At 38.7% G+C, this 15,985-nt stretch overlaps 1 protein-coding gene across 7 annotated transcripts in view; it reads right to left on the bottom strand.

Annotated features, from left to right (window-relative positions):
• The window catches only part of PLEKHG1 (pleckstrin homology and RhoGEF domain containing G1), a 123,166-nt gene that overhangs the window by 49,970 nt on the left and 57,211 nt on the right, over positions 1-15,985 (bottom strand). Inside the window, exon 1 of one of the 7 annotated variants that reach the window (XM_030268010.4) lies at positions 1,404-6,857. The exons of the other annotated variants lie outside the window; for them this stretch is intronic. The gene's annotated coding sequence lies outside the window, so the exon portion shown is untranslated. Of the gene's footprint in view, positions 1-1,403; positions 6,858-15,985 lie in introns of those variants that run through there. 7 annotated transcript variants of the gene reach the window in all.

The raw sequence follows: 15,985 nt of genomic DNA, 5'->3' as shown, positions 1-15,985 counted from the left end.
TTACTTGTTAGCTCAGAACTGAAAGGAGGATAATTACTACTTGTCCCTACTCACAAGGAAACATGCTCCCCAAACAAGGTCATTTCTTGTTTGTGCCTTTGCATTAATTCAGTTACTCTCTCCCCCTTCCCAGCCCCTGCAAAGCTCCCTGCTCCTGTGTCACGCACACACACTGGCATAGCACAACCCCAGAGCACTCCCCAGCAAGAACAATGACATGTGTCCACTCTACAGACATGCAAGGGCAAGGAATACTACTGTTTCATCCCAACAGGCAACTCTAATATTAGTTACAAGGCTGAAGGCACATGCAAAACAACCATCTTGGCATGTCTTGGGTTTTTATTGCGCAGTCGTAAATAAGTTCTCACCAAAAATGCATAACCTTCTGCTATCACTTGCTTTTCTTTAACAAAAACCTCCTTCCTGTAATACTATTCATGGTAATGATAAATGGTTTTCCATTATCTCTGCAGCTTTGGCTGTGCTAGAACATTAGTATACAACGAGAGATAAAGTGCTTTATCTTTAAATATAAAACTGACTTAAAGATCCTCAAGTCCCATCTAAATATAGGTGTTTATTCCTCCAAGTTGTTTACTGCACATGAAATTTTATGACATAACTGCACAAGTAAAAACTCCAAAGTTAATTTATATTCATGATTAGCATTCTTGTTGCCTTTCTCCAGGCAAAAAAAAAGAGAGCACCTTAGGTGTTATCTACAAAGTCAACATTACCAGAAATTATAGTCTTCACATCCTCTGGAGTTTAGCTACCAAAAAGCGATGAGACTACAAGAAATATCTTTCCTGTTTTTTTTTTTTTCCCTGAGATATCTTCATATTTCAAATAAAGCATTCATACTGTGGATACAATTAAGCAAACTAGTTCAGAACAATTTCTACATTCAGTATCAGATTCAAAATGCAACACTGGAATTCAAAAACAAAAATGCTTTACAGCTTCCTGACTGAGAAATATTAAAATCCATCCAATTCCAATCCCAAATGATCTTAAATGCACTCCCTATATCTTCTGCTCTGGATCCTGTCCAAGTGAAGGTCAGCAGATTTTAATCACTAATTTCATATATGAATACATATCAGTTCTAAAACTAACACCCTCTGTGAAAAATAGCACACCAGAGAGCTACACTATTTGCCACAAACGATGCTCTGCCAAGTATTTTAACTGAACTTTGAGGAACAGAAATTCCATTTATTAGAAATCTCACAACAAGGGAAAAGAGTCACCAACTAATGTGCTTCTATCAGCCCAATTACCGTCCCCCCACCCCCACTGCCCGCAGTATTTAAAGCAGAATAGCCTCTGTCACAATCAAGCACGCTAATACCCCAGAACATTATTGCAAGGGAAAATCCTCTGCGACAGTATCTCACCACTGAGGAATGTTTCTGGCTCCTCGAGCCCGGGCTGAACAAGTCCTCTCTCCTTTTCAGTCCTCCCCGAAGAGCCCACGAGCTACCTGTGCGGCAGAGGAGAGGCGCGGGCTCTGACTTCAGCTGTTCCCGAATTAGCTCATTGGGCACTCAGGTAAAACGAGAAGCTCTTACTAGTCTGTACAGCTCCTTCGCCAGAAATATTGCATGAGTCAGCTTTTATCTATCAAAACCCTAAACACAAAGGCTTTACAGAAACCTGATTCACAACTTTCTCATCGCCTTTTTCCCAGCGCACCGACAGCCTTCGGCATCACTACAAGCTTTAAATGACACATGACATCATGCAATTCAGGGACCGGACAATGGGCATCACTGTGGGTAACTTTAAAATGCACACTTCACTGAGCAACACCCACTAACTTCCATTTTTCCAGGCACAACACTGAGCAAACATCAAATAGAGCCCCCACTTCCACAGCATTTGTTTCCTTGATTTGTAGACAATATTGATAAGCATGTAAAGCAAATAAATCACTAGCTGGTACTGTGAAATTTCTGTGTTTACGTTAGAAACTTCCATGAACTTGCAATATAATAGGACGATCTCAGGAAAGAGAAGCATTCTGGATCTTATTCTGCCCTAACATAAACAGGAACAGGCTTTTGCAGTGTGCTTGCAAAGATTCAGTGATTTGGGTTTTTCTTCAGGGCAAGAGAAATGAATTTCAGAAGAAAATGTGAAAACCATACCATCAAGTGTTCTGTGCTAAATCACAACAAAGACAAGTAAAAGGAAAAGGAGAAAAAAAAAGTAAAAAAAAAAAAGAAAACAGAAAGGAGAGGAGGCAGTGAGAGGAGAAGCAGGAGGAAAGAAAAGATGAAAAACAGAAAACGAGAAAAAAGGATATAGGCTGGTGCTAACCTGCTAACCCATGAGAAAGCTGACATCTCCTTTCCCTGCAGAGGGTGTGGTGGCATTTCCATCTTGGAGCTGGGAGGCAAAAGAAGCCAGAAGAGCTCCCAGCTGCTGGCACCACTTTCCAGGTGTGCTCTCACAGCTGCACACTGAAACGTAGTCCACAAAGAGGCATTCTATCTTTAAAACTATGCTTGAAATCCACTACCTGTGTCCTTGCACATGACAGCTTCATTCTGAGTATTCCTAAAGAGCACAGTCCTTGAACAATGCCTTACAGCAGGAAACTGGAGGTAGAAAAGGAAGCAAAGACAGCCTTGAAACCATTGGCAAAGCTGTGAAACACTTTGATCTGAACATCAGGGCTCCTGGGGTGAAAGTCCCTTTTACCCAGGCTAAAAGATCAGGTGTTTACAGCCTGCCATGCTGACATCACAGATCACTGAGATATGCTCTCTTCTGTATTCTCTGGATTCTCCTACAGCTTCTGAGGACTTTTTTAACACTTGCATATTTACATTAAAAGATCTTTTTGTAAGATCTATGCAAAATACTTTAGAGTGAGCTACCACATATCTGTAAGTCCTGGACATACTCAAAGGCACAGAATGGCCAACACTGGTGCCAAAATTTTCAGTGCATCTACAGTGCGGCACCCAGCTACTCAAATCATTTGAATATGGCAAATATACCATACTTTTGCTATGTTCCACATGCACACATATTTCTGTCAGGAGCTAATGATTTACTCCTCTGAATACAAGTAGTATCAGCAGCTTCATCATTTGAAGCTCCTGAACTCTGAAGTCTCAAGGACAAAAAGTGTCCCACATCTGTTTCAGTGGGCTGGGTAAAAATAGGGGCTGCAGAACTGCAGTGTGAGCTTCAGCCACTGGTCTAAACTGGCACAGGGAGCTCTCCTGTGGATGGAGGGAAGAGGGAAACAGAGCTGAAATCTTTACTTTGCTCTGTCTTGGTCTTTCATCTCTGCATACCCACACCTGACCTTACCTCTCCCATCCCCATGTATAAGTCAGCAGAAGTTTCCCACACACATAAGAATTTCCCCAAGAACAACCCTTCAACCTCCATCACTTTGGACATGCACAGATCTGAGAGGTGTCAGGGCAGAAGACTGGAAGCCAAAAAGCCTCCTTTTTACTGATGTGCATCACAAATGCAGTACACAGATGTGGCAGAAAAATAATGGGTTGGCCCCACTTCTCATTTTCTGGTATTTCATGCATTTTGATTAACTGCATTATATTTTAGGAGTTGCATACCTTTCTCTGCCCCATCTCCTGCTTACTTCTATTGTATGTACAGTGGCATAAGACCACATAATTAGTGTATCAGGATTAAGATTTGAGAAGGGCAACCTGTTTTTATTTTGGAACAAGGCTTTGATTTCTCTAAACTTGAAGAGTAAGTGAAGTTTATAGAGGTTAAGAACAATGTTACTCTACAGTTCCCAGTTGCCTAAGAATTTACTGAAAAAGTAAAATTTTAAAAAATCACCCCAACTCAACCACAAGGTACATTCAGGCTAAAGGACACACTGACATCTTCCCTGGAAGTGCAATGTAATGTATTAATAACTCTCTGCAATGCAGTAGCTATTTAATCTGTACACAGTGCTGCAGAGACACCTAACAAAAGGAACAAGCCATCACATGCTGCTGATGTACTGCAACACAAACAGAGCATATGGATCCAAGCCTCCATTTATAAGCCTTTTAGAAGAATTGTTTTGCATCTCCTTGTCAATTTCGAAGGCTGGCTTCTCTCCTCTTTAAAAAGAATTTTAAAAAGGCACAGTTAAATTCTTTTCTGTATCAGAGCAAATGAAAATTCGGTGAAGATTTGTAGATGTGAATGCACACAGAGGAATAACACCCTAGATGACAAGGAGGGGTAATACCCTAGATGACAAGCAATGAAAGCTTTTACAACCTTTTCTTTGCTCATACTGGCGTTTAGTGAAGAAGTGTAAGAAATGTGTTCAACATGATGCTGTTTCAACATTTTAGTACTTTTACACTAAAATTGTTCTGCCAGAATGAAAATCCACATGTAACCTTCCTTCCACCCCACACCACACAGGATCAGGCCTTGCTGCTGGCACCTTACTAGTGGTTTTCCATGCCACACTGTATCACTGTAACAGTGCTTAGACACCACATTTGATTTTTACTTCTTCCCAGCCTAATTTACTGCTCTGAGCAAGTGTCTTGCCAGGCCAACATGTAACACACTACTGTTTTCAACTTCATCTAAGCAACCTAAAGTTGCTACTAAGTTCACAGCTTTTCAAAGCCCAATGCAGCACGAGCACTCAGAGGGTCTTGGCTAGGCAGGGGATATAGCACACAACATTTGTTGCTTTACCAAGAACATTGGGAGGTTTTTAAGACTAAATATTGCTAACTGTATCTCACTTTAAAGCAGGTAAAATAAACTTCAGCGAATGAGACACAGTTTCAGAAGAAGGAAACAGTATCTGTTAATCATTCTTGTTAGCTCCAATGAAAAACTGGTATGACCTTAAAGAAGATACGCTTTTACAACTCACCTCTTTCACTTTCAATATAACTTGTAACTACAGTATCTAGCACAAATAGATTAGCTCTTTGATACTTTTAAACTAGTTTTTTGTTTGCTTCTGCCTCCAAATTCTCTCCAAAGACTTACAAATCTTTCCAGTGAAAATCCTACATGAAGCAAAACACATTTTATAAAAGCCGGTTCTCTGATATAGCAGACAATGTTAGATGCCAAATAGAAGTGGGTTGCAGAAGCTTTAAATAATTGATGTTTTCCTTTAAATACAGCTAAACAGTCTCTCCCATTTGGTTTCAAACTAAAGCCACTTACTGGAACCTCCTCTGCACCTCAGGAAGCAACCAGAATTTTGAAACAGAACTTAAATAGTAACAGCAGGCTCCTCCTAACAGATGTTCACATTTACAATAAAATGAAAACTTTTTTCTTCTCTCTTTAATAAAAATATAAGTTGCAGAAAGCAGTGTTCACGTTTCTGTCTTGGGGAGAAGAATCCTTAAATTGTACACAGGTTGGAACTAAGACATATTGCTGGTCTGGCTGCACCACAGACTGGTTCTGGCATTTCATGTCAGTTTTTTCTTATGCTCACCCTCCTGAAAGGGAACATTAAGTCTTATTTTTAAGGTGGCATTACAACAGTAAGCTAAGAGCTCTTTCAAAATCCTAGTTCAATAGGAACATATGCAATGACAGCTAAAGAATTCTGGATTTAATAAATGCTGCAGCTGATTTTTACAAAATATAGTAATGAGTATTTTGATATCTCACAAACTTTAAATGAAAATAAAATTTAAAAAAACCCAAGCAGATGTTCAGATTCAAAGGAGTTTAACATACACAATGCCTTCTCACTGTATTGCTTCTACAGCTAAGTGTGGAATTTTACATAAATAAGGTCAAGAAGACTAGGACTGCCAAATGACAGTGAAATAACAGATCACAGCAGAACAATCAAAGGTGTCTTGTTGCTGACACAAACATCAGATCCTTAAAAATGCAGCCACTCCAGTTCTTCATTTTTTATTTTCTGCTGATGACCCCATCACATCAGGACTGCCATTTACCCTGATTTGGTGTTTCCAAATTACTCTTTGGAGCATGGGGAGAACATCTGCATTTTTAAATTATGGGCATCATGCTTTACACCTTTCCTCTCATGTTGCCTGTTGCAATAAAGAGAAAATACAGTGCTACATGAAAATGCAACTTCCCTTCCTTGTCATTCCCTTCCCTGCTTTGTCAGCTATTCAGGTATGTCTATGAAAGCCATTCCAATAGATCCACATTTGTGATGAAGAAGTCTTCCTGATGCTTTCACAGTTGCTTTAAGGCTCTTCTGCAGCATCTACAATACTTCCTACTACTTCCTTGCTGTTATTTCATGGACACAAACCATTGAGAGCAAAATTCCTATCCCAACAAGCACTACTTTCCTTAGAGTTTTTGTATTCAAGAAGCAAAGCATGAATTGAGATTGATATCTCTGCAATGTCAGTGTACAGAACAGTGCAGCCTCTGCAGCCATATGCAGATGGTGTTAATGCCTGCAACACTTATTGACATATCAGAATTCAAGATTAACAGTGACAACAATCACACTTCAGAAGCCACAGGGCAAGAAGCAAACAGATTAGAAGCCCAGACTTGGTTACAGAGAACATTTGGTGCATAATTCATAGCAACTGACTTCCTGAGTCATAAGCCTTTCTCTGTGCTTTCTTATCAGAGCAATAAAAAGTTTAATTTGAACCAGACAGGCATTTTATTAAAGCTATATATATTGCAGAATCCCTGTGCCTTCTTTACCAACAGCTACAGAAAAATAATCCTATTGACTTCAAAGTATCAAAATTCTCTAACATTCCTATTCAGGGTTATATTCACTGAATTTTATAGACACGTAACACCATATAAAGGAAGTTAGTAAAAAAAGGGATCTTCAGATTTCTTCTGACCATTGGATTTATTATGCAATTTTTTGTCAATCTGGAGGAAGAAAAAAAAACTCTGACAAATGCAAACACGAGAGGGGCATGAAACCTCTTAAAAACGTACCACTTTGTTGTTCACAGCAAGGTAGTTGAGATTTAAAACATTCATGAACAGACATCAGATAAAAACTGTTTGCTACCATCCTTCTGCTTTTCTGGCTTTTATAGTCAGTACCATTTTACTTTCCTTTAGCAGCCTTCAAGCACTTCTATATAGCCAGTTTTCAGAGTTCTTGTTAACTACAGTAAACAATATCTAAACCCACTGGTATTCAGTAAACAACTCAGACTAATCTTCTCATGTTTAGATCAGAGACAGGGAAAACAGAAACTTAGATTCCTATTTAAATCCAGATAGTACAGCTAAAGCAGTTATTTTTCTCAGATTTTTCCTTCACACTTTATATTTCTTCCAGATAGGGACATTCAGTCCCACCACTTTCTTTGTTTGGGTTTTTCACTTGATTGTTTTCTATGACAAAGAAGTAGCAAATCCTTCCTTTTTAAAATATTAGAGCTAGAATCCAAATCAAATTCTCAAATCCAAAACACACAGCCTGGACTTAGACAAACTTGGCCACAAAGGCCAATTTTGTTGTCTAAAACAGGTGAGGGCAAGAGCTGAGGAGGGGAGGATTTATTAACTCTGTGGTGGAACTGCAGGATTTTCCCAACAAGCCATACTAAAACCCAATTATTTTTTGTTATTCCTGCTTATAGGAAGAACATCAAAGCTTTCTCAACTCCATGGCCTACACACATGGGAACTTACAAGGTAATTCACTTAAGAGCCATTCTCATGACTTACCTAGAATCTCTTTTTATTTAAGAAACACCCAACCCCCCACACAGTTAAACATTTCTCTTCTTCCAAAACCTGCAACCAAATTTGAACCATTAAGCCGTAAATCTTCAATGAAATAACTTCTGTTATGTCCACGCTTTTCTTTAATTTCAAATGTTGCCTTCCAACTTCCCTCAGGGAAAATTTTCACTTAACATTCAAACATGAAACCCATCATGAGGGGAAAAAAATCCTTCCCCTCTCCTTCATGCTCTCCCAGGGGCACAGTGATGAGCGGCAGAGTCCTGCGTGGGACTCGCCACAGATGAGCATGAAGCCGGTAGAGCTGAGCCCTGAGGAATGGCCTGCTGCCCCCGGGCTTCTCCCAGCCCTCTGACAAGGAGGCTACAAGCTGAAAATCAGTTTCCCTCGGTCTGCCCTGACATCCCCAGCGCTCCGAGACTTTTCAGAGACTTTTCACAGCTGAACAATGCCGCGCATTCACTATTGAGCTCCGAGGCACAGAGACACCGAGAGGCCGCTGCATTGGTATTGTTCCCCCGCTTTCTGCCTCTTAGCACAGCTATTAGCTGGCGTGCTCACTTTTCAAACCCTTATCTCTTTGGAAACCCTGACTATCATTATTTTATTGCAAAGAGGCACAGGTTAAAAGAAGTTTAGCTGGGCAGTCCCCCTACTCTTCCCTCTCTGGCATTACTTATAATGTATGACTCACATAGGCAGAATTTCATTAACTTTTACTTTTATATAGAAATTCTGACACTATTGAAGTGTTCCCTTAACAAAGATCTTGACAAAAGATTTGTGAATTTTTGTAATTAAGTCAGTAAGAGAATGCGAACAGGTGACCAGCCATAACAATTTAGTAGGATGATGAAATTATTTGCAAGCTGGCTCACTTCAAGTAACTTTATTCAGCAAAAGAGAAGGATGGTGGGTTTACTCAATTATTTCTTCTTTTGGACTGATTTCCAAATACAGCCATGGATGAAATCAGCTATACTTATTTCATTATCCAAAACCATGTACCTTGTAATACCACAGGCCATAATAATGGCTATATTCCTTGCCAGGCCAAGTAGCATGAGAGTAACAGTCCCTTTTACAATTGATCAGTATCACTTAACAGAGCACCAAAAGATACTAAATTTCCTCTTCAATGATTTTTCAGTAAATACATGTTCTTTATAATGTAAAACTAATGGACTTGAAGCACTTCAAACCTTTAAACTATGCACAGACCCTGCCAATTACAAATTCATTGCAAAATATTTTGAAGGTTAGAAAAACAATGTGGGAGAAACATTCCCCTCCTGATGAAATTACAGCAAAGTTCTTTGAAAATAATGACAAAGGCGTCTTGCACTGAAGGTCTGAATACTTCATAGCCAGAACAGCCAAACTGACTGTGGTCATATTGCTGCCTTTTGCATGGCAATTGTTACAGCTAATCTTGACTCAGAAAAGTGCAACATCAAAAACTGAAGAGTGCCACGGCTAAATTGTGACAAGAATGTGCACATTGATGGAAAGAAGAGAAGCTGTCAGTGGATCACCATGGGTAAGAGATCTTCAATGGCAAAATCACTACAGACTGGTAAAAAGCATCTCCCAACAAGCACAGCACAGATTCACTGAAATTATCAAAAGGCTTCAATATCAATAATCCCCTTTGCCCTTTAAGGAGTAATAACACGAAGTCATTTTTAGGATTCAATGAACAGCATTGATACAAACTGTTTCTAGAAGTATCTGCCAGAGGATTGTACAAAATCTAACCCAGTTTGATCACTACATTTAACATATATTGATAGATATGTTGGACATGTGATTTATTTACAACTCATTCATACCAGGGGAAAAAGGATTTTTTATGTTAGAAGAACATTCAAGAAAAATTCCTGATACAGCTGATAATTTATTGATAATATTTATGCATCTGGCAATAACTCTACAGTGGAACAATACTGCACAGGGAGAAATGTGAGAGGATGAAAGCCCAGCCACTCAATAGTGTTAACCAGTCACAACTGCCAACTTGTAAGATTCTGAGTTGTGGTCTCACATTTTATGGATTTTCTTAGCAGTCACAATAACATTAACATACAGGGATGGGAGCAAAATAGTATCATAGGGATTTGCCAGATTTGTAAATGGAGGGATCATGAGGTATTTTCATTATCAAGTTCTATTTACTATGAAAAGGATAGCTCAAACTGCAAGCCTCACTGTGTCAGAATTATCTCTCACATCCAAAGGTGGCGAGAAGCATATTTAAGATAAAAGAGCAGATAATCATTATTAGCAAACAGGGAAACAATTATGCAGTATGCACTGAGTGTGTTATACTGGAACCCACCATTCCCCCCGCCCCTGTATTGACACTCCTTTCTCTCATGTTTGCTTTTCTCTTTTCAGACTTACACAGTTGGTTTAGGAACATATCACTGATACCAGTGGTTCTGCTTTGAGCCTGTAATATTACCCTGCACATAGTGATGTAGCTAGGAATCTCCCACTTGCCCCTTTCATTTATCCCCTTTGTTACTGAGATGAATGGGTGTAGGCAGTGACAGCTTATACTTTGCACAAATAAAGCTAATTCGCTATGCAACTTCACATTCTCATCTGAAATAGATTCATTTTAAGGAGAGGAGAGGGAAAAAAAAAGAAAGAAAAGAAAAAAAAAACCTTTGGACTTGCCAAATCAGTATAGAAGGGACGTACATGCAGCATGTCAGGGCTTTCAGATTTCCAAAGTGCTTAGATATGGACTTTTTTCATGTGAGTTTTAAGGAAACATTTACTGTATTTAGATCAGAAGCTAAAATAGCCACCCTACTAAAATAGGAGGAAAAAAAATAATTTTTATTAGTAATTAGTTATCTGTAGCCCATGAGGACAATGCTAAATGTACTTATAAAACAAGCTGGTTTTGTCTGCATTACCCAGAGGTGATGCTGCAGTGTCTGCCATCAGCCCTGTGCTAGGGCATAGCTGGCTCTCTACCACAGACTTCCAGTCCCACTGGGAACAGAAGACTCAGATAGTGCATCTGTAGGGTCCAGCACAGGACTGCACCCATTCTGATATTTTGCTGCTGTAGGCAGACCCTTAACTGTTCCTCAGTTTAGTGCAGAAGCCATCTCACACGTGCTTGTAGCACATGTAATCACTGTGGTATCCTTTGGCACTGCAACACATTCAGATATGGTTTTTATGACATAAGGAGAGGAAAAAATCTTTCAACTTTATATTATATATATATATAAGGCATAAATATGTGCATAATAATAATCTGTTGCCAGACAATACACCTTATTTTGAGCAAGAAGGACAAAGCTGAATCTGTGTTCAAAATTACAACTCGCCGCTGTTACTGAAAAAACACAGCCAAGGTTAAATAGTTTTGAGATAATGGTTATGCTTTCCAAGCGTGATAAAAGTAGGACTGGCATTGAATAGCTGAAGCCTGAAGGTTTGATAGATATAACACTCTGAGACAGACGACAGAACAACTTCTTTCTTCAGCACCTACATGCACCATCAGCTTGGGACACTCGTGAGACTGGGGTCAGCCATGGGAAAACACTTAGTGTGCAGACCCTGTCAACTGATTCCTTTCCAAATCCTTTAAACTCCTGCATTTCCCTGCTTGTTGCAACAGCAAGGACATTGTAACAACTTCACACAGGGCTCTGTGGTCTTGATTTTTCAGACCTGTCTCATTTGCCACATGAACAGAAGGAAGATACAGTTGTGACTTTGCTGAGCCTCCTTTTACAGTGGAGAATCAGTGGTCTAAACTATTTGCAAGTCAATTTTTCAGTCATATGTCCAAGAGATATGAATAAAACTTTTAAAAATTTGCCTTTTATTACACCACATGAAAATTCAACACACAATCATGTGAAGGAAGAAGAGGGTCTCTTCTCTTTTTTCCTAGTGTGCAAAGCATCTTGTGTAAACCTACTCCCCCTCACTGCATTGGGCTCAGTTTACATTCTGATCTGTTTCCTTCTATAGTTTCCATACTTTAATTCTCCATCACAAACAGCCAAGCTTGTAAAAACAGACCTGTCAAAAGGTTGAGAAATGAACAAATAGATTTCCTCCACCTGTAGGAAAGTAGCTGAAAAACCCACCTTTTTGATCACAAGAGAAAAATATTACTTTATACTAAATGTCTGGTATTGATTTAAATAGAAATAAAGGAGTGAATTAAATTAAACTAGCAAAAAAGTAAGCAATTGCATGAAGAAATATTTTCAGTTTGAGAAAACTAGATTATTTTTAAGTAGGACGAAAAGCATCTTAAGAGATTAATGATCTGGTGTGTGCATTATTAATCCAAAGCAAAATCCATTATAAAAAGTACCCTGCTTAAATGAGCATTATGGAAATATTAACTAGAGCATATTACTAATAATCATGTATCAGCATAAAGGTTGTTCAGCAGGGACTACAAACATTTTACTCATCTATTCCAGAGGTTGTATCAAATTTGTAATGATGCTCCTGAATATTTGATAATTTGCTTTCAACATTTGGCTTTCATGAAGGATAAAAAATAATCTGTATTTTTTCTTCTGCTTACAGCCTTTAAACCCAAAGATTTAAATAGAAAAGTTACCTTCTTCTGCAGGGTGGGGAAAGGGATTTCCTAAAGCCTTTCTTTTCTCCTCTTTCCTCTCCACCCTCCAGTAAATGAAATTAAAGGTCAGTAAGTATTCAGTGCTGTGGAAAGGGCCAGGTTACAAAAATAAATTAATTACAAAAAGTCATCCAAGATTACAGTAACTGGACATGTATTCTCTAGACTATTCCCAAAACCCAGACATGGTTGTAGAAATGCACAAAGTATCTTGACATTGCTAGCAAACATGATTAAAAAATATTTTTATGCATTGCAAAAAATCCACACCATACACAGGAATTACACACCTCCCCAGATTTTTGCTCTTGTCATTTAAGACATTTGTCTCTGAAGGAAACAATAATATAATGCATTTTCCATCTACTGTCTTTCTGTCTGTACTTTAAAGGCACCAGAAAAAATGTATCTTTAAAAAATATTTTCTTAACAGTCTTTAAATATTTTCTTACTCCTTTTGACAGGCTGTAATGAAACAGTTATCTGGTTTATATGCTAATTTAAATCCTTGCAGGAGGATTAAATGCTAACATAAGGATATAATTGACAGAAAAATGTATTATCTTAATTTTCAGACAAATTCGGTCTCAGAGCACTCTAAGGGAGTTACCTTAAATCCCACTGGTGGGCTTGCCTCTCTCCTCTCACTCTGGATCACACACCTTCAAGCCTACTAAGAGCTCACTCCAGCAGTAATGATCCTGTGGACACCCAGATCCCTTTCCACCTGCGCCAGGCTTCTGCTCAAGCTGGGCAGCTGCAGGACTTCTCCTGCCATAGGGAGGGAGTGACCAGAGTGCACGACCCAGGGGCTACAGGGGGAGGAGGAATTATCCCCTCTGCCACTGCACACAGCACCAGAGTTTCCTCTGTGTTTGGAAACCTCAGGGAGAACAAAGGTACCTGCACTCTGGAGCTGCACAAAACCCAGGCTGAGCTCTCCCAAAGACTGGACAGATGGTTTTTGCAGGTTCAGCTAAAAAACATGCCCATGCCCTAACCTATCAAAGGACCTCTGGAGAGGTGTTGTGGGTTATTAAAAAGCGTAAGAACCTGATGACAGACAGACTGACAGACTATATCCTCCTTATATCCTCATTTAAATACAGGTTTCGTGTTCAGGCATGCAGTGCCATGGATTAAACTGGAATCTAACCACATGTATGTATGTGTGTGTGTGTGTGTCTGTGTCCATGTGTGTGTGTGAAGAAATGCACACATGGCACATTAGTTTCTGGACAGACTTCACTTCATGTCAGCTGATTCAAACAAAATAGAGTTTGCAGTAAGCCTCAGTGATTTCAGATGTACATTTGGGACTTTCTATCTCTTCAAGAGATATTTCCTTTGGGCAGTGTTAAATGTATCCTTTTCCTTTCTTCCCACATTCTCCCACAGGTATATCTTGTATAGTATAGCTTGTATAGTATAGCTTCACTTTAAGTATAGCTTCACTTTAAGTATAGCTTCACAAGTATAGCTTCTCTTCAATCCATCCTTTGTAGATCACTTACATGCATGCCAAGACATACAAAGGACTTATTTGGAGCCATAGAAAGGTAAATTGTTAAACTTAGAAAGACAGCAAGCTAAAGGAAAAATGCTTCTGGAAAGCATTTTTTTCCTATAGCTATCAACTTTTAGTGAGAGAGCAAATCTTTCAATCACAAAAGGAAACTAGAATGATATGTGAGGTCATGATCTCCTTAACCTTTAATAAAGACACAACTACTTGTGCTTTCACATGTGTTTGCACATCACATTTCCACAAATTAATCTTTAGAGATAAAACAACATTAGTAGTGACAGGAATAGGATATTATGCTGACACCTAAAATAAAAAAGACTTTGCACTTCTATGGTTTATGTATAAACACATCCTGAAGCATCTCTAAAACACTCAAAGTCCACAGTTTTTCTCTACATCTTCTGCTTCTTTTCTCCCATCTCAAAGAGAAATGGCAAATGAAACATCCAGAAATAACATATTTTGGGTTGTAACACAACTTTCTATTCTTATACAGCTATATCAACCCATACAAAATGCAATTACCATGATGATCAAATTAGCCCCACAGCATTTAACATTTGTCACTCAGGTAGTGAATTAAAGACATTCAGGTGCTTGACTGAGATGACAGAACACATGCACACAGAGATGGACAAGCTTCAATTGCCAAAGAGACTGGTCATCCCCATGACCAATTCAGGAAAAACCTTTCTCTCAAAATTTTGCCATGAAAATACAAGGTGTCACAATTTGTCATTTTTCTTGCTATTTCATTCTTAGAAATTAGCTTATCTTAGAAATTAATTGAAATAGCACAATAAATCTTCTATTTTCAATGACTCAACACTCAATGCTCATTGCATTACATTATTTAGCTGGTACATGAAAAGAAAAGATTAACAAAAAAATGCCATACATAGTTTTACAGAATAGCATTATCAGAAATTTAGAAAATATTCTGGTTTTAAGATATTATAAGAACTCTAAATATTGGTGGAAACTTTTAGAGGAAGCAGGATAAAGGAAGATGGAAAAGGTGAAAAAATAGGAAAAGCTTACCCTAAAAACTCTTCCTACAGCAAATGCAGATTCATTTTCTCTGGAAGCATAACTAGATACACCATACAGCCCAATTTAGCCAAGAAATAGCAGATAATTAGGTACTGTACTTCTCAAATATCCTAGAAATGTTATTGTCCAGAAACACACTTGCAGAGAGAGCTCTCCACCACACCCTGATGTGATTACTTGTGCACTTGTGAAGCTGAATAACTGGTCACTCTCCTGGAGACCTTCAGCACAGGATTAAAGAGCAGCTAAGAGACATCCTTTCATTCCGATTTTAAAACCCCACTTGGGATACTGAGCTGGACATCTGCCATCACTGCAGGCCTCAAAGAGGAATAAGGCTTAAAAAAAAACAAACAAAAAGAACTTATTTCATTCTTTCGGGAAAGTTCTTTTTCCCTGTCTGCTGCTCTGCAGCATCTTCAGCCTCCTCGGGGGAGTGCGTTTATTCCACTGCCAGTTTTACATTCCAATTCCAGAGAGCTGCAGGCACAGCAAGCAGTATCTTTCAGTTATTGAAGTCTGGGAGTCCTCCAGGATTGTTTTCCATAAGCTGTCTGGGAAATGCTGTTTGATAAATTCGCACTATGTTTAGGACTCAAACTCCTTGTTCAGACTGCAGAAAAGACTGACAGAAAAGACTTTTTAAAAGAGTAACATCCCCACCACATGCACATACCACATCACCAACTTAGACTCATGTAATCTGGCAAGAGAAATAGGAAGAAAAATTATATTTTCTGCCAAAAGAAAATAAATTAGTTGTATATTAAATTAATTATAATAACTTAAGGACAAAAGCAGAATATCTTCAAACTTCTGAAATGCACATCTTTACATATACAACATTCCTTTCTTTATTCTCCCTTCTAGACACATGGTTAAATTACTGAAGTTATCAAGCAGCAGCAAAGCCACAGTGGGTATCTCTTTACTGAAAACAGACTAAAATGTATCAGCCTAACTTCTTTTCCATGGTGTGCAAGAATACTAGATTTTCTTCTCTTCAAACATAGTTATGGAGAGATAAAGTGTTGTTTTCCATTTTATTTGTTTGGGGGGTTTTAACT

The sequence above is a fragment of the Taeniopygia guttata genome, chromosome 3 (genome assembly GCF_048771995.1).
Source record: "Taeniopygia guttata chromosome 3, bTaeGut7.mat, whole genome shotgun sequence".
NCBI lineage: Eukaryota > Metazoa > Chordata > Aves > Passeriformes > Estrildidae > Taeniopygia > Taeniopygia guttata.
This window is presented reverse-complemented; position numbering and strand designations above follow the sequence as displayed.